Raw genomic sequence first — 25,871 nt, 5'->3', positions numbered from 1 at the left:
AAATGGGCAAATGACTATCAAATCAGTTGTGGGAAGAAACTGGCCAGCAAGACAGTTACTTCTGTTCACAATGACACTTGGAAAAAAGACAACAGGTGGTATTTAAAGAAATGTTACATTTACTGTTCTTCTAATACCTGTGAGCCAGCTAACAAAAGAACACTGTTATCAATAAACAGGGTCTAGAGGAGATGCTCGAAAAGGTAGGCAAAATTTTACCTCTGTCTTCTTAGAGGTTTTCAACAGGGCCTGAGAATTAAACTGACATAAGATAAGACAAATGTATACACATTTGTGTTTTACATGACACAGGGGCTTGATAAGAAAACGAAGACCTCTCCCCACCCCCCAAAACTGGCAAAACCTACAGGCTTTTATATTACATGAAACAAAGAAGAAGTTGTGGAAAAGTAACTAAATTACGTGGGAAGGTTAAAGAAAGACAAGAATTATTTTAACAGGTCTGCTTATACAGGATTCTCTCACTTTTAATTCCCTATTGAAGAATGTTTCTTTCTCCTGGCATAGGGAGAGTATCCTTCACACAGGAGATTTCACCTCCTGTTTTTAGGAAGAAATGGGGAGATTAGAAGTCTTTTTGGCATCTGTTATTGTTTCAAATAGCAGGTGCACTAGTGGTAAAGAACCTGCCTTCCAATGCTGGAGACGTAAGAGATGTGGATTTGATCCCTGGGTTGCGAAGATCCTCTGGAGGAGAGCTTGGCAACCCACTCCAGTATTCTTGCCTGCAGAATCCCATGGACAGAGGAACCTGGCAGGCTACAGTCCATGGGGTGGCAAAGAGTCAGACATGACTGAAGTGACCCAGTAGCTGTAGCAGCATTCGTTCAAGTGCCTTTAGTTCAAAATAATCCTTATGTCAAAGTAGCATATTTTGGAGTGGCATAGTCTGCCACTTTTTATTCCTCTACTTTGAAACTTCCCCCTAAAAATTCATAATCCAGAATCTGAGTTGGCAGATTATTCCATTTCTCATTGAGTAAGTCTCTTAGTCTTGAGAATAGGTCAGTTCATTTGAACAATAGTGTCTCAGTTCAGCAGGCAGTGGTACAGGTGAGAGTAGTAATTCATCTAAATTAGCTCTCTATTTGATGTGAACAATCAGGCATTCAATGAGTTTTTTTTTTAATGGAAACAAAAGAAAATAAATATTAACAGTTGGAAACCTAGTTTCTGAGTACAGAGGACAGCCAGGTGAGAAGATTTCTAGACTTAAGCTTCGAAGCATCTTTAGATGGTAGAATGAGGAGGGCAGTTTTTTATACTTTGATGAATGTCCTGGTTTGAAGTTTGAAAGTCTCTGGTTATGGCGCTGGGTGTTCTGGTGAATTTTCTGAGTGGCCCACAAAAGACAGCAGGCATGAAGGTTCTCTTTTGATGTATGATTTGTTGTGGTGATTTTTCTGAAGCTTATATTGTCATCTAGTTTTAGATTTTAGGACTTGGGGAAAAGGGCATTTTTAATTCTTAGTGATTTCAAGTCAGAAGAGTGGGAGAAAAATTAGAAGTGATCATTTTGGAGAGTGGTAGCCATATACTGGAGGAAACTAGAATTCAAAATCCAGAGCAGTTTATGAGTAGGTAACAAAACCTCAAAGACAGTGAACACAATTAGAATCTAATAGTTATAAGAATGTGTTATAGTTTTTCACTGAAATATGTTTTCTCTCTAGAGTCAACCCCATTTTTATTAAACATAATTACAGTAAGACTATTTTCTTTTTGTAAAATAAGTTTAGTCTTGTTAAACTTAGCCTGATTATTTACATAAGTTCAGCAAGAATGACTTATCATATAGGTTTATTTTAAGTCTGCTTTGATAGAACTTTTAATAAGGAATCTTAGGCTGAAACTTTGAAAGTCTTTCAAGGATAAGAAGCCAATCAAGAATTCACCATCAGACTTTGCCTATGTACCCATGTGCCATAGTATCCATAGATTTAGGTGAATTCTGCTCTTCTTGAGGTACCCAATATACTTTCAAGCTGGATTTAGAAAAGGCAGAGGAACCAGAGATCAAATTGCCAACATCTGTTGGATCATCGAGAAAGCAAGAGAATTAAAACATCTATTTCTGCTTTATTGACTATTCCAAAGCCTTTAACTGTGTGGATCACCGCAAACTGTGAAAAATTCTTAAAGAGATGGGAATACCAGACCACTTGACCTGCCTCTTGGGAAATCTGTATGCAGGTCAAGAAGCAACATGGACATGGAACAACATACTGGTTCCAAATATGGAAAGGAGTACGTCAAGGCTGTATATTGTCACTCTGTTTATTTAACTTATGTGCAGAGTTGCTGCTGCTAAGTCACTTCAGTCGTGTCCGACTCTGTGCGACCCCATGGACGGCAGCCAACCAGGCTCCCCCATCCCCGGGATTCTCTAGGCATGAACACTGGAGTGGGTCGCCATTTCCTTCTCCAATGCGTGAAAGTGAAAAGTGAAAGTGAAGTCGCTCAGTCGTGTCTGACTCTTAGCGACCCCATGGACTGCAGCCCACCAGGCTCCGCCGTCCATAGGATTTTCCAGGCAAGAGTACTGGAGCGGGGTGCCATCGCCTTCTCCTATGCAGAGTACATTATGATAAACGCTGCATTGGATGAAGCACAAGTTGGAATCAAGATTGCCGGGAGAAATATCAATAACCTCAGATATGCAGATGACACCACCCTTATGGCAGAAAGTGAAGAGGAACTGAAGAGCCTCTTGATGAAAATGAAAGAGGAAAGTGAAAAAGTTGGGTTAAAACTCTGCATTCAGAAAACGAAGATCATGGCATCTGGTCCCATCACTTCATGAGAAATAGATGGGGAAACAGTGGAAACAGTGACAGGCTTTATTTTGGGGGGGGGCCTCGAAAATCACTGCAGATAGTGACTGCAGCCATGAAATTAAAAGATGCTTACTCTTTGGAAGAAAAGTTATGACCAACCTAAACAGTATATTAAAAAGCAGAGACATTCCTTTGCCAACAAAGTTTCATCTAGTCAAAGCTGTGGTTTTTCCAGTAGTCATGGATGTGAGAGTTGGACTATAAAGAAAGTTGAGTGCCGAAGAGTTGATGCTTTTGAACTGTGGTGTTGGAGAAGACTCTTGAGAGTCCCTTGGACAGCAAGGAGATCCAACCAGTCAATCCTAAAGGAAATTAGTCCTGAATATTCACTGAAAGACTGATGCTGAAGCTGAAACTCCAATACCTTGACCACCTTGTGCAAAGAACTGACTCACTGGAAAAGACTCTGATGCTGGGGAAGATTGAAGGCAGGAGAAGGGGACGACTGGGGATGAGATGGTTGGATGGCATAACCAACTCAATGGACATGGGTTTGAGTAGACTCTGGGACTTGGTGATGGACAGGGAGGCCTGGTGTGCTGCAGTCCATGGGGTCACAAAGAGTCAGACTCATCAATAACTGTGAATGAAGAAAGATTTAAAAATAACCATGGTTAAAGATCTGGTAAGAGTTCACTATTTAAAAAATGATAAAATTATCAGGGACATTTGGTTATTTCTGTGACATGGAATGCTTTAAAATAATATTTGGGTTTATGACTACTTGTACAGATAATAAGGACACTGACAAATTTCTAGAAATTCTGGAAAATTCTTGAAATTTAGCAACATATGGCCATACAAATATAAACAAATCAAAGTTGTTTAGCATTTTTAACAATGCTTTCTATGTAATTTAACACATTAAATAAGCTAATTAATCTCTCTCTCTCTTTTTAAGGAGAGATCTCAAACAAGTCTTTTGAGATCTTCTGGGGGCCATATGGAAAATCCAAGTTAGTTCAAGGTCAAAAAGTCTTCATCTGAATTTGACTGGGGGAAATTTATCAAAATTGTCAAAAGGTTTAAAACACTTAAGTAGTATCACAGGCAACTGAAAAACAAGATATCTAATTAAGGTGACTATTGAAAGATTTTAAAGGGAAATGCAAAAAAATACATAGGTGTTTAAAAAAAAATAACCCATCAGCTATTTTAATACTGAAGACTGTTTTTGTAAGTAAGCAAAGACCTAATAAATACAGTGTGAGAAATAGGAAATTATTTTGATCAAACACAAAATATTTATTTCCTTGACAGATTAAACAAAACTAAAGAAAACATCCTTTTATAATCTTGTATTAAAAGCAGACCAAACGTAGCACAGCCTTTAAAAACTGTATTAAAAAATTTAAAAATTTTACAAAAGCAGACCAATAATCTAATAAACTTTGTCACGTTAACAGAGAAAAAATTTAACTCGTTTCTATCCACGTATTATTTCAATCATTTAAAAACATCTTATGGGTGTGTATGTACTCAGTTGTGTCCAACCCCTTGTGATCCCATGGACTAGAGCCCACCAGGCTCCCCTGTCCATGGAATTTTCCAAGCAAGAATACTGGAGTGGGTTGCCATTTCATACTCCAGGGTATCTTCCTGACCCAGGGATTGAGCTCAGGTCTCCTGCATTGCAGGCAGTCTCCTGAACAATAATGTGAAGTGTAATAAAATGAGGTATACCTGGCACAAAATTATAAAAATCTATAAGTTTTAGAGATATATGCTTTTTCATATACACAATTTTTTTAATGTGGCAAAAAATATGTATAGTAACAGACCCTCAAATATCTTTTTTCTCTCTGCAAAAATTAAGAAATGTTAGTTGCTCAGTCATGTTTGACTCTTTGCGACCCCATGGACTGTAGGCTGCCAGGCTCCTCTGTCCATGGGATTCTCCAGGCAAGAATACTGGAGTGGGTTGCCATTCCCTTCTCCTGGAGTTCTTCCTGACTCAGGAATCAAATCCAGGTTTCCTGCATTGTAGGCAGATTCTTTACCTTCAAATCCTTTACCTAAAAATTAAGAAGCCAAAAGTAAATAAACTTAGGGTTAGCAATTAATGTTTTAGTGTATTATCTCATTTAGAAATGATCTAGATATTCAATGAATATCCATCAGTTTGGTTCAGTTCAGTCGCTCAGTCATGTCCCATTGCTTCCCCATCTATTTGCCATGTGGTGATGGGAGTGGATGCCATGATCTTAGTTTTTTGAATGTTGAGTTTTAAGCCAGCTTCTTCACTCTCCTCTTTCACTTTCATCAAGAGGCTCTTCAGTTCCTCTTTGCTTTCTGCCATAATGGTGGTGTCATCTGCATATCTGAGGTTATTGATATGGCAATCTTGATTCCAGCTTGTGCTTCATCCAGCCTGGCATTCTGCATGAGGTACTCAGCATATAAGTTAAATAAGCAGGGTGACAATACACAGCCTTGACGTATTCCTTTCCCAACTTGGAACCAGTCCGTGGTTCCATGTCCAGTTGTAATGCTTCTGGACAAGCATAGAGATTTGAATATCCATAATTTAACGTAATATAACTTTACAGCCTCGAGCTTCAGAACAGATTTTGGAAACTATTTTTAAGTAGATATAATATTTCATTGTGTTACTGTTTGTTAATAAAAAAAAAGTATAAATTATTTTTCCTGTAGATAAATCAGGCAAATATTTTTTAAAAACCATAGAAGCAAAGAGCCTAAAAGTTAAAACATGACTTTCTCCAACTTTTTAAACATATTGTTGTGTTTGACATACATCAAGTAATTTATTTTCATTATACATTCTGATTTTAAAATTTTACAATCTCAAACATCTAGTTGAGATAACATAAATTCTTCTGACTAGTAAACCCAAATATTAATAGAATACATTCTGTGTTTTCATTACATCTAATGCTGACAACTTTGGAGACATAACCACTTTTACTAAAACCAACAAACTTAAGCTAGCTTTCACCCCAGATGTTGTGTACCTGAGAAACATTTGGGTTAGTTTCTATATTTCTGAGAGTTTTATGAATACTTAATTTATGTAAGCATTTATGTTTTAAGCCAATTAAATACAACTCTTTTACAAAGTAATTTTGGCAATATCATACAGAGATAGAAAAATATTACATATACACATAGACATATAGAGACAGATATGAAAAGAGATGTTACAGTTTTCATTTTAAATCTTAGCCATGTGTTAGGTGTAAATACAGAAAAGCAAAATTTACAGACTTAAACAAGAGTTACCTTTGTCTTATTTTTTCCTTTCAATTTGACCTTCCCATAGGTAGCAATGGGATATGTATTTAGGGTGGGTGCTAAAAAAACTGACATATAAAAGTTTAAATATTCAAGAATATACCTATTTTAAGGGCTTCCCAGGTGGCTCAGAGTTAAAAAATCTCCCTGCCAATGCAAGAGACGTGGGTTTGATCCCTGGGTCAGGAAGATCCCCTGGAGGAGGAAATGGCATCTGCTCCAGTATGGACAGAGGAGCCGGGTGAGCTACAGTCCATGGGGCTGCAAAAGAGTCAGACACGACATACCTATTTTAATTATGACTCAAAACCAACAAGCCTTTTTATGGCTTAAAATTCAATAAACCTTTTATGGCTTAACCACATATATGACAGGCATCCCCGGAGAGTAGAAAAAATGCAGCCCTCCAAAGACCCACAAAGTTCACTCACAGATTTAGCCTAAGAATGCAAAGAGCTTCACTGTTACAAGTAGTAAGAACAGGGTTTGTGAAACTGTTGTCTCTTGCTTCCTACAGGGATTTGAAATGCTTCCAGCATTAACTAGCTAATCAGTGGACTCCAGCGGGCAATACTAGGATAAGGGCTTCCTAGCTTTCATGCATTGGAGAAGGACATGGCAACCCACTCTAGTGTTCTTGCCTGGGGAATCCCAGGGACGGGGGAGCCTGGTGGGCTGCCATCTGTGGGGTCGCACAGAGTCGGACACGACTGAAGTGACGCAGCAGCAGCAGCAGCAGCAGCTCTAGGAAGACAATGAAGGTAAAACAAAGGCTCCCTAGGGTTGCAATCTCTAATTAAGACAAAGCTGGCAAGGTTGGACAATGAGAATGCTGCTTGTCATTTTGTGTCTTGATTTCTAGCCTGTTTGGTTAACTCAAGCCAACACTTGTACTGTCCAGTCCAGCTGGTGGAGACCAGATAGAATATTTTCACTGGTCACAAAGCCAAGCTCTGATGACAAGAAACAAGATGAATGGAGCATCTCATTTTATGATTTTTCTCCTTATGACAGATACTACTAAAGAAACAGAAAAAAAAAAAAAAAAGATAAGGAGCCTGTGGATTATTGTCAGTAGGTACTGGGAACCAAATTTACAAAAGTCACAATTCAAAGAACTAATTTTCACATGTATTTTTCTCCTGACAATCTACATTTAGAAACGGAAAAGATAAGGAGAGACTTATTTTTCTTGTTTTGGTTGGGGCATGCAGGCAGAGATTTAAAGGACCAATGTGTAAGAACTGTTACCTTCCGCCAGTTTTTTATCAGGATATCTGAGTGTCCCAACTGTTAAAATCCCAACCTTATCACCAAGAAATTGTAGGGGAGGCAAAATTTTGCCTCTTCTTAAGGCTTTTTGGCTAGGCCTGAGAATTCAACTGTTGGAAGGGCAGGGCTGTGTTCCCTCCCTGTTGTTTGGCCTGAGGCCACACTGTTGACCCACTTCTGGACACGCACAGGCAAGTCTGACTCAGGTCTCTCACTGGCCTCCAAAGTCAAACTCCCTGGGGGTTCTCAGTCCCTTTGCCAAATCCCAAGATTGGGAAATCAGTTGTGGGTCCTAGAAGTTCCTTAACAGTGTGAGAATTTCTTTGGTATAATTTTTATGGAGTTTGTGGGTAGCTTGGTAGCTCTATGGTGGGGCTAAGGGTGACTTCCTCCAAGAGGGCTTATGCCACATGCTGGGCGTCCCAGGTCTGCTGCAGCCAGATCCTCTGTCCCAGGGGCAGGTCACTGCTGACCCATGCCTCCACAGGAGACACTCAAACACTCAAAGGCAAGTCTGGCTCAGTCTCTGTGTGGCCTCTAGGTCCTGGTGCACACAAAGTTTTGTTTGAGCCATCTGAGCATCGCTAGTGGGTATGACGTTTGATTCTAAATGCGATTTCACCCCTCCTACTGTTTTGTTGGGGCTTCTCCTTTGCCCCTGGACGTGGGTATCTCTTTTTGGTTGGATCCAACATTCTGCTGTCAATGGTTGTTCAGCAGTGAGTTGCACTTTTGGAGTTCTCACAGAAGATGAGCACACATCCTTCTACTCTGCCATCTTGTTTCTTGGCTGTATAATGTCACCTTGCTTATTTAACTTATATGCAGAGTACATGTGAAATGCCAGGCAGGTTGAAACACAAGCTGGAATCAAGATTACCAGGAGAAATATCAATAACCTCAGATATGCAGATGACACCACCCTTATGGCAGAAAGCAAAGAGGAACTGAAGAGCCTCTTGATGAAAGTGAAAAATGAGAGTGAAGTAGCTGGCTTAAAACTCAACATTCAAAAAACTAAGATCAGGGCATCTGGTCCCATCACTTCATGGCAAATAGATGGGAAAACAATGGAAACAGTGACAGACTTTATTTTGGGGGGCTCCAAAATCACTGCAGATGGTGACTGCAGCCATGAAATTAAAAAACACCTACTCCTTGCAAAAAAAGTTATGACCAGTCTAGACAGCACATTAAAAAGCAGAGGCATTACTTTGCCAACAAGGTCCGTCTAGTCAAAGCTATGGCTTTTCCAGTAGTCATGTATGGATGTGAGAGTTGGACTATAAAGAAAGCTGAGCACCAAAGAATTGATGCTTTTGAACTGTGGTGTTGGAGAAGACTGTTGAGAGTCCCTTGGACAACAAGGAGATCCAACCAGTCAATCCTAAAGGAAATCAGTCCTGAATATTCATTGAAAGGACTGATGCTAAAGCTGAAGCTCCAATACTTTGTCCACCTGACTCGAAGAACTGACTCACTGGAAAAGACTCTAATGCTGGGAAAGATTAAAGGCAGGAGAAGGGGACGACAGAGGATGAGATATTGGATGGCATCACCGACTCAATGGACATGAGTTTGAGCAGGTTCCAGGAGTTGGTGATGGACAGGGGAACCTGGCGTGCTGCAGTCCATGGGGTTGCAGAGTCGGACATGACTGAATAACTGAACTGACTAACTAACTGATCTTAGGTAAAGTTGTCTCCAGAACAGACAAAAAAGCAATCATTTATTCATGTGGTAGAAAGAGTGAATTAAATGAATTATAATTTTTAAGTGTTTGAAAACAGTATGGGGGAGAGAAAACTTATGCAGTGCTCAAACTGTACTTTTAAAAAATACTATTTCATTTATACTCATATATGAAAAAAAGGGCTATACTACTATGTTTACAAACTAACAGTGGAAACAAAATTCAATAATGAATCACAACTAAATTTTATAAAAAACACACAAACATTAAAAAATACTGCTTGGTTATAGAAAGCAGAGTGGAATAAAAAAAAACATTCGGTGTTTTCATTTCCATTAAAGAGCAGCACTCTCTGGGAAGAATCAAATGAGTTAGTAAGACTCCTTACACCCCAAAAAAAGTATGTACAAAGGAAAACCAGTGATTATACTGGTTTTATTGTTTTTGCTGAGCCATTAAAAAAAGACCACAAAAATAGGTTGAGCATCAAAGAATTGATTCTTTTGAATTGTGGTGCTGGAGAAGACTCTTGAGAGTCCTTTGGACTTCAAGGAGATAAAACTAATAAATCCTAAAGGAAATCAACCCTGAATATTCATTGGAAGGACTGATGCTAAAGCTGAAGCTCCAGTACTTTGGCCACCTGATATGAAAAGCCAACACACTGGAAAAGACCTTGATGCTGGGAAAGACTGAGGGCAGGAGGAGAAGGGGATGACAGAGGATGAGATGGTTAGGCAGCATCACTGACTCAATACTCATGAACTTGAGCAAACCATGGGAAATAGAGGGTTAAAGGAAAGCCTGGCATGCTACAGTCCATTGGGTCAGAAAGAGTTGGACACAACTTAGCGACTGAAAAACAACAAGCCATTTTTTCTTCCTAATACTCAGTGCAAAGAAAGTAATATGAAGAAAAATATGCCCTCATTATTCACAATAAAAAGAGTCTGCTTCATTCTGTAGGCATGGCATATTGTACAATATTGTACATATTGTGCAGTTCATTGCTCAAGTGGATCAAAGTATCATTTTGATTCTGAGCCACTGAATAGGATCTCATACATATTTGGTGACTGGACTAACTGCATAGGAGCTGTGATAGATTGAACCTTCTGTGATCTCACTAAATAAGAAAAAGCTCTACACAAGAAAAGATAACAATCAACCTGTTCATAAATTCTATCTATAGGCTCTTTCACCAGTGTAAGGTGGAAAAGGGGCCCTTCCTTGTTGTGGCCTAAAGACTGATGGATTGATAGTGTGTCTGATACGATGAAGGTAAGAAACTGCCAGATTAAGAAATCCACAATTTGTCTCAATTCTTCAAATGATGGCGCAATATCCTTTTCTAGGCTGACAGTTAGTACTGTATTAGCATTGCTGCTGGCTATGAAACTCACCACGTAAGGTAAAGGATTGAATTCAACCACCTGGTATGTGTTATAGTAACAGATGATACACGTTTCTTTTTTGAAAGTCCGAGTTTTCCCCCTTGGTCTTTTTAAGAGCAAGGAAAGTGAAGAGTGAAGTTGCTTAGTCAGGTCTGACTCTTCGCGACCTTGTGGACTGTGGACTGTAGCCTACCAGGCTCCTCTGTCCATGGGATTCTCCAGGCAAGGATACTGGAGAGGGTTGCCATTTCCTTCTCCAGGGATCTTCCCGACCTAGGGACCGAACCCGGGTCTCCTGCATTGCAGGCAGACACTTTACCGTCTGAGCCACTAGGGAAGACCTTGTAAGGGCAAAAGTAGACAAGAAACCAGGTCTCAGAGCATGCTCTGGAGCGTTATCACTGGTCACTTTAATGATAAGCTCTCCATCTCTGACACAACAGCAGCATGGAGCCCTTCAACACTTGATAATTATATAGGAAGCGTTTCAGGTCATCCACAATAATGAACCCCTTTCTCCAGCAGGATTAATCTTCATGCCTGGGTTTCTGGGCTGCCTGGTTCTCTGAGCTGTCTCTTCAGGACAGCTTCTGGGATAGGTTCCTCTAAATGCTGTCATCACATGATTTGTCTGTTTTTTTAATAGACAGACTTTATGTTTAAAGTGGAACAATTCTGGATGTCATAACTGTATGCAGCCAAGCTTCAGTTCAGTTCAGTTCAGTTCAGTCACTGAGTCGTGTCCGACTGTTTGTGACCCCATGAATCACAGCATGCCAGGCCTCCCTGTCCATCACCAACTCCCAGAGTTCACTTAAACTCATGTCCATCGAGTCGGTGATGCCATCCAGCCATCTCATCCTTGGTCGTCCCCTTCTCCTCCTGTCCCCAATCTCTCCCAGCATCAGGGTCTTTTCCAATGAGTCAATTCTTCGCTTGAGGTGGCCAAAGTATTGGAGTTTCAGCTTTAGCATCGGTCCCTCCAATGAACACCCAGGACTGATCTTCTTTAGAATGGACTGGTTGGATCTCCTTGCAGTCCAAGGCACTCTCGAGTCTTCTCCAACACCACAGTTCAAAAGCATCAATTCTTCGACACTCAGCTTTCTTCACAGTCCAAATCTCACATCCATACACGACCGCTGGAAAAAACATAGCCTTGACTAGACAGACCTTTGTTGGCAAAGTAATGTCTCTGCTTTTGAATATGCTGTCTAGGTTGGTTATAACTTTCCTTCTAAGGAATAAACATCTTTTAACTTCATGGCTGCAATCACCATGTGCAGGGATTCTGGAGCCCAAGAAAATAAAGCCTGACACTGTTTCCACTGTTTTCCATCTATTTGCCATGAAGTGATGGGAACAGATGCCATGATCTTAGTTTTCTGAATGTTGAGCTTTAGGCCAACTTTTTCACCCTCCTCTTTCACTTTCATCAAGAGGCTTTTTAGTTCCTCCTCACTTTCTGCCATAAGGGTGGAGTCATCTGCATATCTGAGGTTATTGATATTTCTCCCAGCAATTTTGATTCCAGCTTGTGCTTCTTCCAGCCGAGCGTTTCTCATGATGTCTCTCTTCTGCATAGAAGTTAAATAAGCAGGGTGACAATATACAGCCTTGATGTGCTCCTTTTCCTATTTGGAACCAGTCTGTTGTTCCATGTCCAGTTCTAACTGTTGCTTCCTGACCTGCATACAGATTTCTCAAGAGGCAGGTCAGGTGGTCTGGTATTCCCATCTCTTTCAGAATTTTCCCCAGTTTATTGTGATCCACACAGTCAAAGGCTTTGGCATAGTCAATACAGCAGAATAGATGTTTTTCTGGAACTCTCTTGCTTTTTCGATGATCCAGTGGATGTTGGCAATTTGACCTCTGGTTCCTCTGCCTTTTCTAAAACTAGCTTGAACATCTGGAAATTCACGGTTCACGTATTGCTGAAGCCTGGCTTGGAGAATTTTGAGCATTACTTTACTAGCGTGTGAGATGAGTGCAATTGTTTGGTAGTTTGAGCATTCTCTGGCTTTGCCTTTCTTTGCAGTCAAGGTAGAGAACACCAAAAGAATTGCAGAGAATAACTGTGCTCACTAGAAATTTGACTGTCTTCACAAAAGCTGCCTAAAACTCTTTCTATGCTGTGCTCAGTCTATACTATGAAAGCGCATTTTTGATGCATTCTAGATAGTTGTAATGGGTTGTTTACTGCAGCTACAAAATTGTGTTCCCTTTCATTTGATCAAAAGAAGTTACTTTTAAGTAGTTCACACTTTGTTATGAAATCTATAAAAATAAAGCATGGTGATAATCACTATTAACCCCATGAGTTCCATCAGAGACATAGGCAAGATTCTGTGTTACTCATTGTGGGGCATACAAAGATGAATAAGGACAAAGCAAAATGACCTGGTTTTGTTTGGGAGGAGGCAAATGTGGCACTGTAGAAAGATTATGGAATTTTGCATCAAATAGACCTAGATTTCAACCCCACTTCTGCCACCTAACAGATATGTGATTTTGGGCAAATTACTTGTCTCATTGAGCCCCAATTTTCTCTTCCACAAAATTCAGATGAATAAATGAATAGTTGCATAGAGTTGTTGTAAAGATGGAGTGAAGAACCTCAAAAGAACTGTTTAATGAAACCCCGACAGAACAATATATGAGTTAGAAAATGTTATTAATATATACCATAAGAAAAGTATTTCCTCACAGCCCGAAGAGGTACTATTTGAATAAAAAAATTAAAGCTTGATCTTGTCTTGAGTTAAAGTCTGAGGGAATGCATAAACAGCTATAACAACTTTATCAGTAGCATATGTGTTTTTGGTGTCTATTCCTATGTATATTCTCAGCAATATATAACCCTAGGCTGTAAACTATGATAATAACATTTTTGACTTGGTGCAATTTACTTTTATTTACAGAACTATAAAGTTTCCTGGGTTTATAACTTAGGTAGGCCACAAAGTAGGCAGCTCAGTAAGCTTATGTAGTTTTCAATTAGGTGAAACACCCTAGGGGCTTTTGTTCTACTGAGTGTCAGTCACTGAAACAGGCTGTAAATCTTCTGAACCATTTTAGCTCACCCTTAAAGCACCAACGGCCACCTCATGCGAAGAGTTGACTCACTGGAAAAGCCCCTTATGCTGGAAGGGATTGGGGGCAAGAGAAGGGGACGACAGAGGATGAGATGGCTGGATGGTATCACCAACTCGATGTACATGAGTTTAAGTGAACTCTGGGAGTTGGTAATGGACAGGGAGGCCTGGCGTGCTGTGGTTCATGGAGCTGCAAATAGTCGGACACAACTGAGCAACTGAACTGAACTGAAAGCACCAATCTGTGTTTCATTCAGCGTGCCAGGAACTTCACTCGTTTTAAATTCTCACAATCCTTTTTTTTTTCCCTCCTCTAGTTTCTACTTTTTCAATTATAGTTAAATCCCAGTGGATTGTTTATACAGTGGGTGTCCCATGGAGCCTAAGGTTACAGTAATATTATGACAAGTTTTTCTCACAATTCTTTTATCATTAAAAAAATTGAGATATTTATACACAAAGTGCGTTGGGTGCACAACATCTTAATTGTACGACTCGGAGAATTTTTACCGAGGCATACACCACCTCAGTTAACTACCACCCGGATCAAGAGGCAAACGCTCCCAGCTACCCTGAAGGTGCCCTGGGCCCCTTCCATTTCCCCCTCTTCCCTCCGTGAGGTAAACATTACTCTAATTTTTCTCACCATGGATAAGTTTCATATGAAATTATTCTGGAAGAAGTGTTAAGTGGAAATATTTGGCCCACAGTCCCGCGGGGCTGGACGAGACGTACGCTCGGCTCCCTCTCTCTAGAGCACCTCGCGGAGGCTCTAGGGAACCACAGAGCCGCAGCTCGGCTCTCAACCGACCCGAACCAGCCTCGCCAAGGCGAGCGCTGGGCCTCACGTAGACAGTGCTGGAGCACGCCACAATGGCTACCCGCGGTCCCTCGGACCCGCTTCGCCTCATCTTCCTAGCCTTTCCACCCGGTGCCGCTTCCAGGCGACGGGCAGCCCGGGCGTGGCCGTGGGCGAGACCCGCCGGAACACTAGCTGCCAGCGGGGGCGCCCCTGAGCCCGGGACGTGGGCGGAGCGCCCATTGGCTGAACTTGCCCCGCGGGCTGGCCGGCTGCAGAGTCCACCTCCCGGCCTTCTCTCCGCCCTCCCATTGGCCCTTCGCGTCCCCCTCCCGCCCGGATGGAAACGGGGTTGAGGGGGTGGGAGGCCAGAACCCGGAGGAGGGTGAGCGGTCCCCTGGTAAGGGGCGCGGGAGAGCCAATCAGGACAAGACTTGGAGAAAAGGCGCCACGCCAGCCAGTCACATTCCGAGGTCCGGGTCGGGGCCGGCTGACGCGAGTACGGGCCACAGCCAATGGGCTCGCCACTACCAGTCCGCTCTTCAGCAGCCGGCCGGGGGCGGTGGAAGAGCGAGTGAAGAGAGCGCGACGGCGACGGCGGCTGAGCCCTCGCTGGACGGTCAGGAGGAAAGCGAGGCCAGAGCCTCTGCGACTAGGTGAGAGGCGGGAACCCCAGGCGGGAGAGGCGGGCTTTGGGCCCCTCCTCGCCTGGCCCGGGCCGCGGCTCTGGGAGCTGTGGAGTCAGGCCCGGTTGAGGCGGGAGCAGTACCCGCCGCCCCGCCCCCGCCCCAACCCCAACCCCCACCCTCTGCTGCCCGGAGCCGGGGGTGCAAGCTTCTGCTGGATGGTCTCCGCGCGGCTTGCCGGGGCCACCGCCCTCTGGAGGGCCAGGACCCAGAGCGGAGCCGTAGGGAGGGGCCTGGTTTGCAGACGCGGAGCCTGGGGGCGCCGCCTGGGGCGGGGAAGCTGCGTAGAGGTGGTGAAGGTGGGGCAGGATAGTTAACGGAAGAGCAGATTTGTGCGCTCGAGGGTGGCAGTGAAAGGAGGCCTGTGATGGAAGGCTTCTGGATCTGGGGACGAAGAAAGTGATGGGAATAGGGTGATGCTCAGAAAAGGGAGTCCTCGGAGAAGGTGCGGAGCCAAGGCGCGTGTTTGGCCTCTCGGAAGTCGGCATTGACAGAAACTGGGAGGAAATCAACTGGGAGTGAAGGGAGGAGAGGCGTGGGACACGTGGGTCTGGAGTACGAGGCACTTCCTAAAGCCGGAAGATGACTGAGAGGCGAAGGTTTTAGGTGAGGTGTGGGTGCACGCTGTTTGACTAGAAGATGAGGAGGCCAGTTAAGAGAAAGTATACAGGCAGCAAAGGAGATAGGTTTATGTGTGGTAGCTGAAGTATGTAAGTTTATGTGTGGTAGCTGAAGGATGTGGATCTTTTATGAGTAAGTCAGCAAGAATAACTGTCCATTTGATCAGGTAGGAGTCAGAAAGCCAGGGCAGTAGGTTCATTCACAGCTCACTTCAGTTCAGTTCAGTCTTTCATCATTCAGTTATTGACGTGTCCGACTCTTTGCGACCCCATGGACTACAGCATGCCAGGCTTTCCTGGCCATCCCCAACTCCCGGAGCTTACTCAAACACGTGTCCATCGAGTCGGTGATGCCATCCAACCATCTCAACTTCTGATGTCCCCTTCTCCTCCAGCCTTCAGTCTTTCCCAGCATCAGGGTCTTTACCAATGAGTCAGTTCTTCGCATCAGGTGGCCAAAGTATTGGAGTTTCAGCTTCAGCATCAGCCCTTTTAGGATTGACTGGTTGGATTTCCTTGCAGTTAAAGAGGCTCTCAAGAGTCTTCTCCAACACCACAGTTCAAAAGCATCAATTCTTTGGCCCTCAGCCTTCTTTATAGTCCATCTCTCACATCCATACATGACTACTGGAAAAACCATAGCTTTGACGAGACGGACCTTTGTTGGCAAAGTAATGTCTCTGCTTTTTAGTATGCTGTCTAGGTTGGCCGTAGCTTTTATTCCAAGGAGCAAGTGTCTTTTAATTTCATGGCTGCAGTCACCATCTGCAGTGATTTTGGAGCCCAAGGAAATAGTCTCTCACTCTTTCCATCCATTGTTTCCCCATCTATTTGCCATCTGTGGCCAAACGCTCAGACTTGTTAACTCTCACCTCTGAGGGTAATTGTCCTCCTCCCGAACCCTCCTCCAACCCCTGTGACACTCATTGTTGTTGATGAACTCTCATTGTTTTGCCTCAGCGGGAACTCATCCTCCCAGAAGCAATGGCACAATTATTGTTTGCTTTTGATTGGATGATAGTGAGGAATCATTTAATCCAATGTGTTGCTTTAAAGAGAACACGAGAGGATACTTAAGAAATTCTGCCATGCAAGGGAGTTTCTCAACTGTCTGTGTAATATAAAAGCAATATAAGAATATAAAAGCAATATAATATATAAGCAATATCTCTTACAGTAAGAATGAACACAAATAATCCTGTTGCTGTATAAGAGTCAAGCATTTTGATGTAGAATTTGATTGTGTATCATGGTTGTTGGGAAATTGTTCAGCCTTGGGAAGAGTTTTGTAGTTAGATAGGTTCAAAGTTCTTTTCACTTAGAGGGAAGATTAACTTGATATCATTGCTACTGCCTTACTGTTTAAAGCTTTCGAATTTTTATTTGGGGATGTGAGAAGAGAAAAGGTAGTAGAAAATGAAATGGTCCATTAATGCATTTCCATTGGATTTAAGCAGGAGAAGGTGATTACTGCTTGAGGGTAGGGCAAAAGGATTATGAAGAATTAAGTACTTTACCAACATAGAGTTTCCCTGTCCTCAGCTGGTTAAGAATCCGTCTGAAATGTGGGAGACCTGGGTTCGATCCCTGGGTTGGGAAGATCCCCTGGAGAAGGGAAAGGCTACCCACTCCAGTATTCTGACCTGGAGAATTCCATGGACTGTCTATGTATAATTCACAGGATTGCAAAGAGTCAGACAGAACTCAGCGACTTTCACTCATTCACTTACCAACATAAAATGATATAGTGTTAAGGATGAAAACCAAAGAGGGCATTTGTTGTATGTTTCTTTATTAACCACATCAACAAAGCATTGTAGGTAATGGACCATTCTTTAGGATGTAGAAATACTTTTGTGGAAGTTGGTAATGCTATTTACTGATCACATTTTACTCTTAGTATAACAGAATACCTAAGTGCTGAGGTGCTGAGGTGACTGGGAGCAGAGGAGTAATCTGAGTGGTGTGGAATTAATCAGGGAAAGTTTCCTGAAAGAGGTGAATGTTGAGCCATCTTTTGAACTAGGAGTTGGGGTGTGGGTTATTGCAGGATGATATTCCAGTAGTATGGACATGTTATAAGCAACTGTGGGCAAGAGTGACAAATTAAAAATGGTTTTAAGGAATTAGATTTGATTTCAGGGTGTGGAAATCAACTAAGTCTTGTTATAGACTAATTGATAAATGATGGTTTTGTATGGTGGCTACAGAGAGAGAACTTAGAATACTTAATGATGGCTTGGAGATGGTAATAAAGAAATGAGTACAAGAATATTTTTTGATAGCTGTGGTAAGAAGAATATAGTGAAAGTAAGTTGGATTGTTCACAGTTAGATTTAGTGTTCAAGCTTATATAATAATAAATATTTTTGATTCCTGTGCTAGATTATGTTGATATTAATAGCAAAATTTATTGGGTACTACTATGTGCCAGAAGCTATTTTGAACTTTCCAAGCCTTATCTTCCTTTGATTATCCCTACTTTATAGATGAGAGAACTGAGGTTCAGAGAGATTTAATTTAACCAAAGTCATACAGCTAGTAAGTGGCAGGTCAGGGTTGGCAAAGGCAATAAGCGAATGTGAATTGAACACCTACTTTGTGCCAGGCATTGTGTTAAGTGCTGGAGATTCAAAGTTGGCAAGCAAATTCAAGGTCAGGCCTGGACCATTTTTAGAGATTGTCAGAAGTTAACAGAAGACAGCCAGTGAAGAAATAGAAAAAGATTAGTTGGAGAGACTTTTGTAGACATTGAGGAATATACTGTTTAGGGAAACTTAAGATAGAGTTATACTAAAGAGGAAGTTATCAGTAGCAAAATATGTAGCTAAGAGACTCGGAAGAACAAAGATTGAGAGGAAACCATTGAGTTAAGTAAGGAAAAAACTAGTGTGAATTTAATCTCAAGAAAGCCAAAATAAAGACATTTAGATAAAGGCTGGTAGTTAATTGTGTTTAGTGGAAGTGCTCTATACAAATTTAAAGTTTGGTATGATCACAATTATGGTCAAATTCATAGGAAAAATGTTGGTATGTCCCTTTGTAATATTTTAATTATTGGCTGGTAAGGTGATGGATAATTTAAAAATGCTGATGCTCTTTGTATTTTTCCAGCTTATAAAAACAAGCATTGTTATTTTTATAATTAGTAGGGGGAAACTGTTCAACTAAAATGAACTAATAGTGAGGGAATATGTGGGTGGCCTAGTCTATGTTTAGAGAAGGCAATGGCACCCCACTCCAGTATTCTTGCCTGGAGAATCCCAGGGATAGGGGAGCCTGGTGGGCTGCCGTCTGTGGGGTCACACAGAGTCGCACACGACTGAACCGACTTAGCAGTCTATGTTTGGGATAGGAAGGAAGATAGGTTTGTTTCAGTGTCTGCTGCATATGAGCCACTTTGGTGGGCACAGTTCCATCTTGAAAATGAATTATTATTGGAAACAACCGGAAACTGTACATTTGCCTAATCTGAAGGATCCAGTTACTAAAGCACTCTGAATCATAGATATATGGTCTTGGCTTTTCTGAACATTGTCTAATGAATAAACTTAAAGTTGAGGAAACCAGCCCTTACAGATCACACACTGAGTCATTTTATCTATCTTTTTGGCCTTCCCTAAACCTACATGTAGCCCTTCCTTGCTCCCACTTGTGGATTTATGGTTCCTCTCTTCAGTGGGTTTGTAATAGGCTTAGAGTATAAGTTCAGTATCAGTTCAGTTCAGTTGCTCATTCGTGTCCGACTCTTTGCGACCCCATGAATTGCAGCACGCCAGGCCTCCCTGTCCATCACCATCTCCCGGAGTTCACCCAGACTCACGTCCATCGAGTCCGTGATGCCATCCACCCATCTCATCCTCGGTTGTCCCCTTCTCCTCCTGCCCCCAATCTTTCCCAGCATCAGAGTCTTTTCCAATGAGTCAGCTCTTCGCATGAGGTGGCCAAAGTACTGGAGCTTCAGCTTTAGCATCATTCCTTCCAAAGAAATCCCAGGGTTCATCTCCTTCAGAATGGACTGGGTGGATCTCCTTGCAGTCCAAGGGACTCTCAAGAGTCTTCTCCAACACCACAGTTCAAACGCATCAGTTCTTCGGCACTCAGCCTTCTTCACAGTCCAACTCTCACATCCATACATGACCACAGGAAAAACCAAAGCCTTGTCTAGGTGGACCTTAGTCGGCAAAGTAATGTCTCTGCTTTTGAATATGCTATCTAGGTTGGTCATAACTTTTCTTCCAAGGAGTAAGCGTCTTTTAATTTCATGGCTGCAGTCACCATCTGCAGTGATTTTGGAGCCCCCAAAAATAAAGTCTCACACTGTTTCTACTGTTTCCCCATCTATTTCCCATGAAGTGATGGGACCGGATGCCATGATCTTCGTTTTCTGAATGTTGAGCTTTAAGCCAACTTTTTCACTCTCCTCTTTCACTTTCATCAAGAGGCTTTTTAGTTCCTCTTCACTTTCTGCCATAAGGGTGGTGTCATCTGCATATCTGAGATTATTGATATTTCTCCCAGCAATCTTGATTCCAGCTTGTGTTTCTTCCAGTCCAGCGTTTCTCATGCTGTACTCTGCATGGAAGTTAAATAAGCAGGGTGACAATACACAGCCTTGACATACTCCTTTTCCTGTTTGGAACCAGTCTGTTGTTCCATGTCCAGTTCTAACTGTTGCTTCCTGACCTGCATATAGATTTCTCAAGAGGCAGGTCAGGTGGTCTGGTATTCCCATCTCTCTCAGAATTTTCCCCAGTTTGTTGTGATCCACACAGTCAAAGGCTTTGGCATAGTCAGTAAAGCAGAAATAGATGTTTTTCTGGAACTCTCTTGCTTTTTCCATGATCCAGCAGATGTTGGCAATTTGATCTCTGGTTCCTCTGCCTTTTCTAAAACCAGCTTGAACATCAGGGAGTTCACGGTTCACGTATTGCTGAAGGCTGGCTTGGAGAATTTTGAGCATTACTTTACTAGCATGTGAGATGAGTGCAGTTGTGCGATAGTTTGATCATTCTTTGGCATTGCCTTTCTTTGGGATTCGAATGAAAACTGACCTTTTCCAGTCCTGTGGCCACTGCTGAGTTTTCCAAACTTGCTTGCATATTGAGTGCAATATAGCTACATGAAAGTGCTGAGTTTACATATTTTACAAATTTAACCTAAACACTTACAATTTGTCATGTTTTCTGTTCCCAATTTGAAGAAGAAATGAGATACATTTCAAGAAAATTATCTTTTCTTATCAAATAATCATTCCAAAGCAAATTAGAAATATTTGTCCTAGTATAGATTTATTCCAACCTTGTAAGTCAAGAATGGGATGTAGTTTTTAGTTTAATTTCATTTGGCGCATAGGAATTGTAGGAGGAAACTATTTCATCTATCCACTGTACTATGCTCCTTAAATAAATTATTAATACCGCATTTAATTCTCGTGCAGTTCTCTAAGGTGGATATCTCATTTTATGAAGAGAGTGAGATTCAGAGAATTTAGTAACTTTCCATATTCCAGAGAGCTAAGTGGCAGGGCTGAGATTCAAAGTTTGCTTTCCTGGTCCCATAGCTCATACATATGAGATGATTATTGTTTATTAATACATATGACTGAAAAGAATGCCACATAGCTTTAGGTATTTAGTAACTTTTCCTTACCTTTGAAGATGGGACTCTTGCTCTGTGTGTTTGTGCCTTGTGACATAGGGTTTTAAATAACAGTGATTTTTGTGTCTTAGAGGGTACATTATATTTTATTGCTTTAGAGGTGTATGGTTTCACATTTTAGTATTTTTTGAAATGAAAATTTTACAGTGTCTATATTTCTTAAAAAATGTGAAATGGATACTATGTCTTAAAGCCAAATGTGTCTCAGAATGAAGGAAGTGTGGTATGTGGATGTAGTCTTTGTGTCTAACCGTTTTAGCAGTTTCTTTGCATTTTCTTCCCAGTCTTCCACCTTTACTTAGTCTATTCCTTTTTTTTCAGTAAATAATACAGAATTGAAGTGCATATTAATAATAAAATAGTCATTCTCTTCAGGTAGTGAATATTATAGTGTAGAAGAAAAAATTTTGATACAGAAAGTTTACATTGTACTGTGAATCAGCAGATCTGAATTTTAATGTTGGTTTTGTTAGCAACTTGATGTGTAACTTGAGGCAAGTCACTTCCTCTCTCTGCGCTGTAGCTTCCTCATCTGTAGAAGAGGATGAGAAGGGGAACTTAAAAGACCTATCTAGCTTGAAGAAAACTGTATGCCTTTTTTCTTATTAAAAAATATGAAAGCCTTAAAGCCTTTTCTTAAACAACTGTATTTGTTGCTTTTTACTTTTTTTTCTCTTCATCCACTGTCTTCCTTCCCTGCCCATTTTCCCCTGGATCCTTGAGGGTATTTTCAGATTCTTGGTTCATTAGAGAGTATCAATTACTTTTTATATCTTCTTCAAGACAGACTATCTGAGAAAGTAGGTAAACAGTAAGTAGTTATGAATATGTTTTATTTGGGTTAATAAAAGAATCGTTTAAATAAAATATCATCAGAGTTGTTGAGGTTTCATTGAGAAGTAATACTGCTCTCTTTCACATAAAGAATGAAATTAGTTTATTAAAGTAAGTATTTGCTCTTTACTGGGCAGATGTACAAAGAAGAAAGTTCCTGAATCTGTTTTTAAAAAGCTCTCTGTTCTAATAGGCAAGGCAGACTTCTTTAAACTTTATATTATGGAAAATTGCAAACATAAAAATACAAAGTTTGAAGAAGGCTGCCTTGCATGATAGAACAGAGAGCTTCTTTTTTTAAAAATTATTTAATTGAGGCTAATTACAATATTGTGGTGGTTTTTGCCACACATTGACATGAATCAGCCACAGGGATACAGGTTTCCCCCCATCCTGAACCCCCTCCTACCTCTCTCCCCACCCCATCCCTCTGGGTTGTCCCAGAGCACCAGCTTTGAGTGCCCTGTTTCATGCATCAAACTTGCATTGGTCATCTGTTTTACATATGATAATATACATGTTTTAGTGCTTTTCTCTCATATGGTCCCATCCTTGCCTTCTGCCACATAGTCCCAAAGTCTGTTCTTTATATCTGTGTCTCTTTTGCTGTCTTGCATATAATGTCATCATTATTGTCTTTCTAAATTCCATATATGTGTGTTAAAACACTGCATTGGTGTTTCCCTTTCTGACTTATTTCACTTGTGTAATAGGCTCCAGTTTCATTCATCTCATTAGAAGTGACTCAAATGCTTTTTTTTTTTTATAGCTGAGTAATATTCCATTGTATATACATACCACAACTTCCTTATTCATTTGTCTGCCGATGGACTTCTAGGTTGCATCCTAGCTGTTGTAATCAGTGCTGCAGTGAACACTAGGGTACATGTGTCTCTTTCAATTCTGGTTTCTTCCATGTGTATGCCCAGCAGTGGGATTGCTGAGTCACATGGCAGTTCTATTTCCAGTTTCTTAAGGAATCGCCACACTGTTCTCCATAGTGGCTGTACTAGTTTGCATTCCCACCAACAGTGTAAGAGGGTTCCCTTTTCTCCACACCCTCTCTAGCATTTATTGTTTGTAGACTTTTTGATGGCAGCCATTCTGACCAGCGTGAGATGGTACCTTACTGCTGTTTTGATTTGCATTTCTCTAATAATGAGTGATGTTGAGCATCTTTTCATGTGTTTGTTAGCCATTTATATGTCTTCTTTGGAGAAATGTCTGTTTATTTATTTGGCCCATGTTTTGATTGGGTCATTTATTTTTCTGGTATTGAGCTGCAGGAGTTGCTTGTATATTTTGGAGATTAATTCTTTGTCACTTGTTTCGTTTGCTATTATTTTCTCCCAGTCTGAAAGCTGCCTTTTCACCTTGCTTATAGTTTCCTTCGTTGTGCAAAAGCTTTGAAGTTTAATTAGGTCCCATTTGTTTATTTTTGTTTTTATTTCCATTACTCTGGGAGGTGGGGCATAGAGGATCTTGCTGTGATTTATGTCAGAGAGTATTTTGCCTATGTTTTCCTCAAAGAGTTTTATAGTTTCTGGTCTCACATTTAGATCTTTAATCCATTTTGAGTTGGTAAATCATATGCCTGCAATGCAGGAGATCTGGGTTCGATTCCTGAGTCGGGAAGATCCCCTGGAGAAGGAAATGGCAGCCCACTCCAGTATTCTTGTCTGGAGAATCCCATGGACAGAGGAGCCTGGCAGGCACAGTCCATGGGATTGCAAGAGTTGGACATGACTTAGCGTCTAAACCACCACCACCACCATGGTGTTAGAAAGTGTTCTAGTTTTGTTCTTTTACAGGTGGTTGCCCAGTTTTCCCAGCACCACTTGTTAAAGAGATTTTCTTTTCTCCATTGTATTTTGTTGCCTCCTTTGTCAAAGATAAGGTGTCCATAGGTACGTGGATTTATCTCTGGGCTTTCTGCTTTTTCCCATTGATCTCTTTGTGCCAGTACCATACTGTCTTGGTGACTGTAGCTTTGTAGTATAGTCTGAAGTCAGGCAGGTTGATTCCTCCAATTCCATTCTTCTTTCTCAAGATTGCTTTGGCTATTCAAGGTTTTTTGTGTTTCCATACAAATTGTGAAATTATTTGTTCTAGTAGAATAGAGAGCTTCTTAAAGACAGATTCAAGAGCTTTCTTCTTTGTATATATTTTTATACATGCATATCACCAGCTTTAACAATTTTCAGCTTGTGGTGAATCTTTTTTATCTGTATCCTCACTCATTGCCCCCCACCCCCCTGCCTTTTAAATTTTGAAGCAAGTCCTAGACATTTTTACCAGTTGTTACTGTATGGCTTGATAAGTATAACAGTGGACATGCTAATCTAACTGAAGTGGAAATTCCTTCATGTAAATATATTTGAGATTTGTATGTTATAGTGTTTTGAGCAAGATAAATTAGATGTAATTTGCTGTATGACAGGGATAAGTAGTTGGAGAGACTTGACTGTTTGTATATAAAACAGAATATAGTAACATCAGGTCATGTGCCTGGATTAGAGATTCTAAATGGGAAATGACATTGGTGAGGTGTGTGATATGTGTATGTGTAAATGTTAACCATTTGACAGTTTTAAGATTACTTTGAAATATCTCCTCTAGGTCATTCTTGTCTTTATGGAATTTTTGCCAAAAACTGTTGACATGGCAGTCACTTGAGAACCCCTTCTTGAATGTAAGGAATTCATACCACTGTATCATTATTTTGGAGTATTGATTTAAAAACTTGGAACTATTAGTTGAAAATTAACATTTTAAAATATCTCCCATAATGTAGTTTTAGTCAAAGGTCGTAAGCCCCTTTGAGCATCTCCTCATATCTTTGTGCTATCTCTTTTCCTCAGAAAAAATACACATATGCACAGTTTTTAATATAATTTCAGGGGGCTGATAAGCCTTTTTAAACATTCAGATATCTTTGAGTGTTTGTATAATAGAGATTCTGGTTTAATAATTCATTCTTTAATGTTTAGGCAGACAGCATACTCGTAAAATTCAACTTAAATTTATTTCTGTGTGCTCCTGACCTGTTACAAACAAGTGTTTTTCATTATTGAGTGAAATTATAAATTTCATTATGCAAATGCTTAAGTTTTTAAAAGACCCATTCTTAATTGGATTCTTGGGGAAGAACAAGCCAATTTAATGAGTATGTAGCAATGATTTTATGAAAGATTTTGGAATAAGTGTATGGAACTTTATATAATGGCTGTTGTCCATCCTGAATTAACATGAGATAGAATATGACTTAAGAATGAATAAATAATGGAAACAACCTAGATGTCCATCAGCAGATGAATGGATAAGAAAGCTGTGGTACATATACACAATGGAGTATTACTCAGCTGTTAAAAAGAATTCATTTGAATCAGTTCTGATGAGATGGATGAAACTGGAGCCGATTATACAGAGTGAAGTAAGCCAGAAAGAAAAACACCAATACAGTATACTAACACATATATATGGAATTTAGAAAGATGGCAATGACGACCCTGTATGCAAGACAGCAAAAAAGACACAGATGTGTATAACGGACTTTTGGACTCAGAGGGAGAGGGAGAGGGTGGGATGATTTGGGAAAATGGCATTCTAACATGTATACTATCATGTAAGAATCGAATCACCAGTCTATGTCTGAAGCAGGATGCAGCATGCTTGGGGCTGGTGCATGGGGATGACCCAGAGAG

At 40.8% G+C, this 25,871-nt stretch overlaps 1 protein-coding gene and 1 pseudogene across 2 annotated transcripts in view; one reads left to right on the top strand and one right to left on the bottom strand.

The window, feature by feature from the left end:
* Positions 1-14,165, bottom strand: part of LOC138420132 (ragulator complex protein LAMTOR3-like) — a 104,263-nt pseudogene extending 90,098 nt beyond the window's left edge.
* Positions 14,166-14,674: 509 nt separating this feature from the next.
* FAR1 (fatty acyl-CoA reductase 1) overlaps positions 14,675-25,871 on the top strand; it is a 76,210-nt gene continuing 65,013 nt past the window's right edge. For both annotated transcript variants that reach the window (XM_069554330.1, XM_069554329.1), the window contains exon 1: positions 14,675-15,022. The gene's annotated coding sequence lies outside the window, so the exon portion shown is untranslated. The remainder of the gene's footprint in view (positions 15,023-25,871) is intronic.

This window comes from Ovis canadensis, chromosome 15 (genome assembly GCF_042477335.2).
Source record: "Ovis canadensis isolate MfBH-ARS-UI-01 breed Bighorn chromosome 15, ARS-UI_OviCan_v2, whole genome shotgun sequence".
Classification (NCBI taxonomy): Eukaryota; Metazoa; Chordata; class Mammalia; order Artiodactyla; family Bovidae; genus Ovis; species Ovis canadensis.
This window is presented reverse-complemented; position numbering and strand designations above follow the sequence as displayed.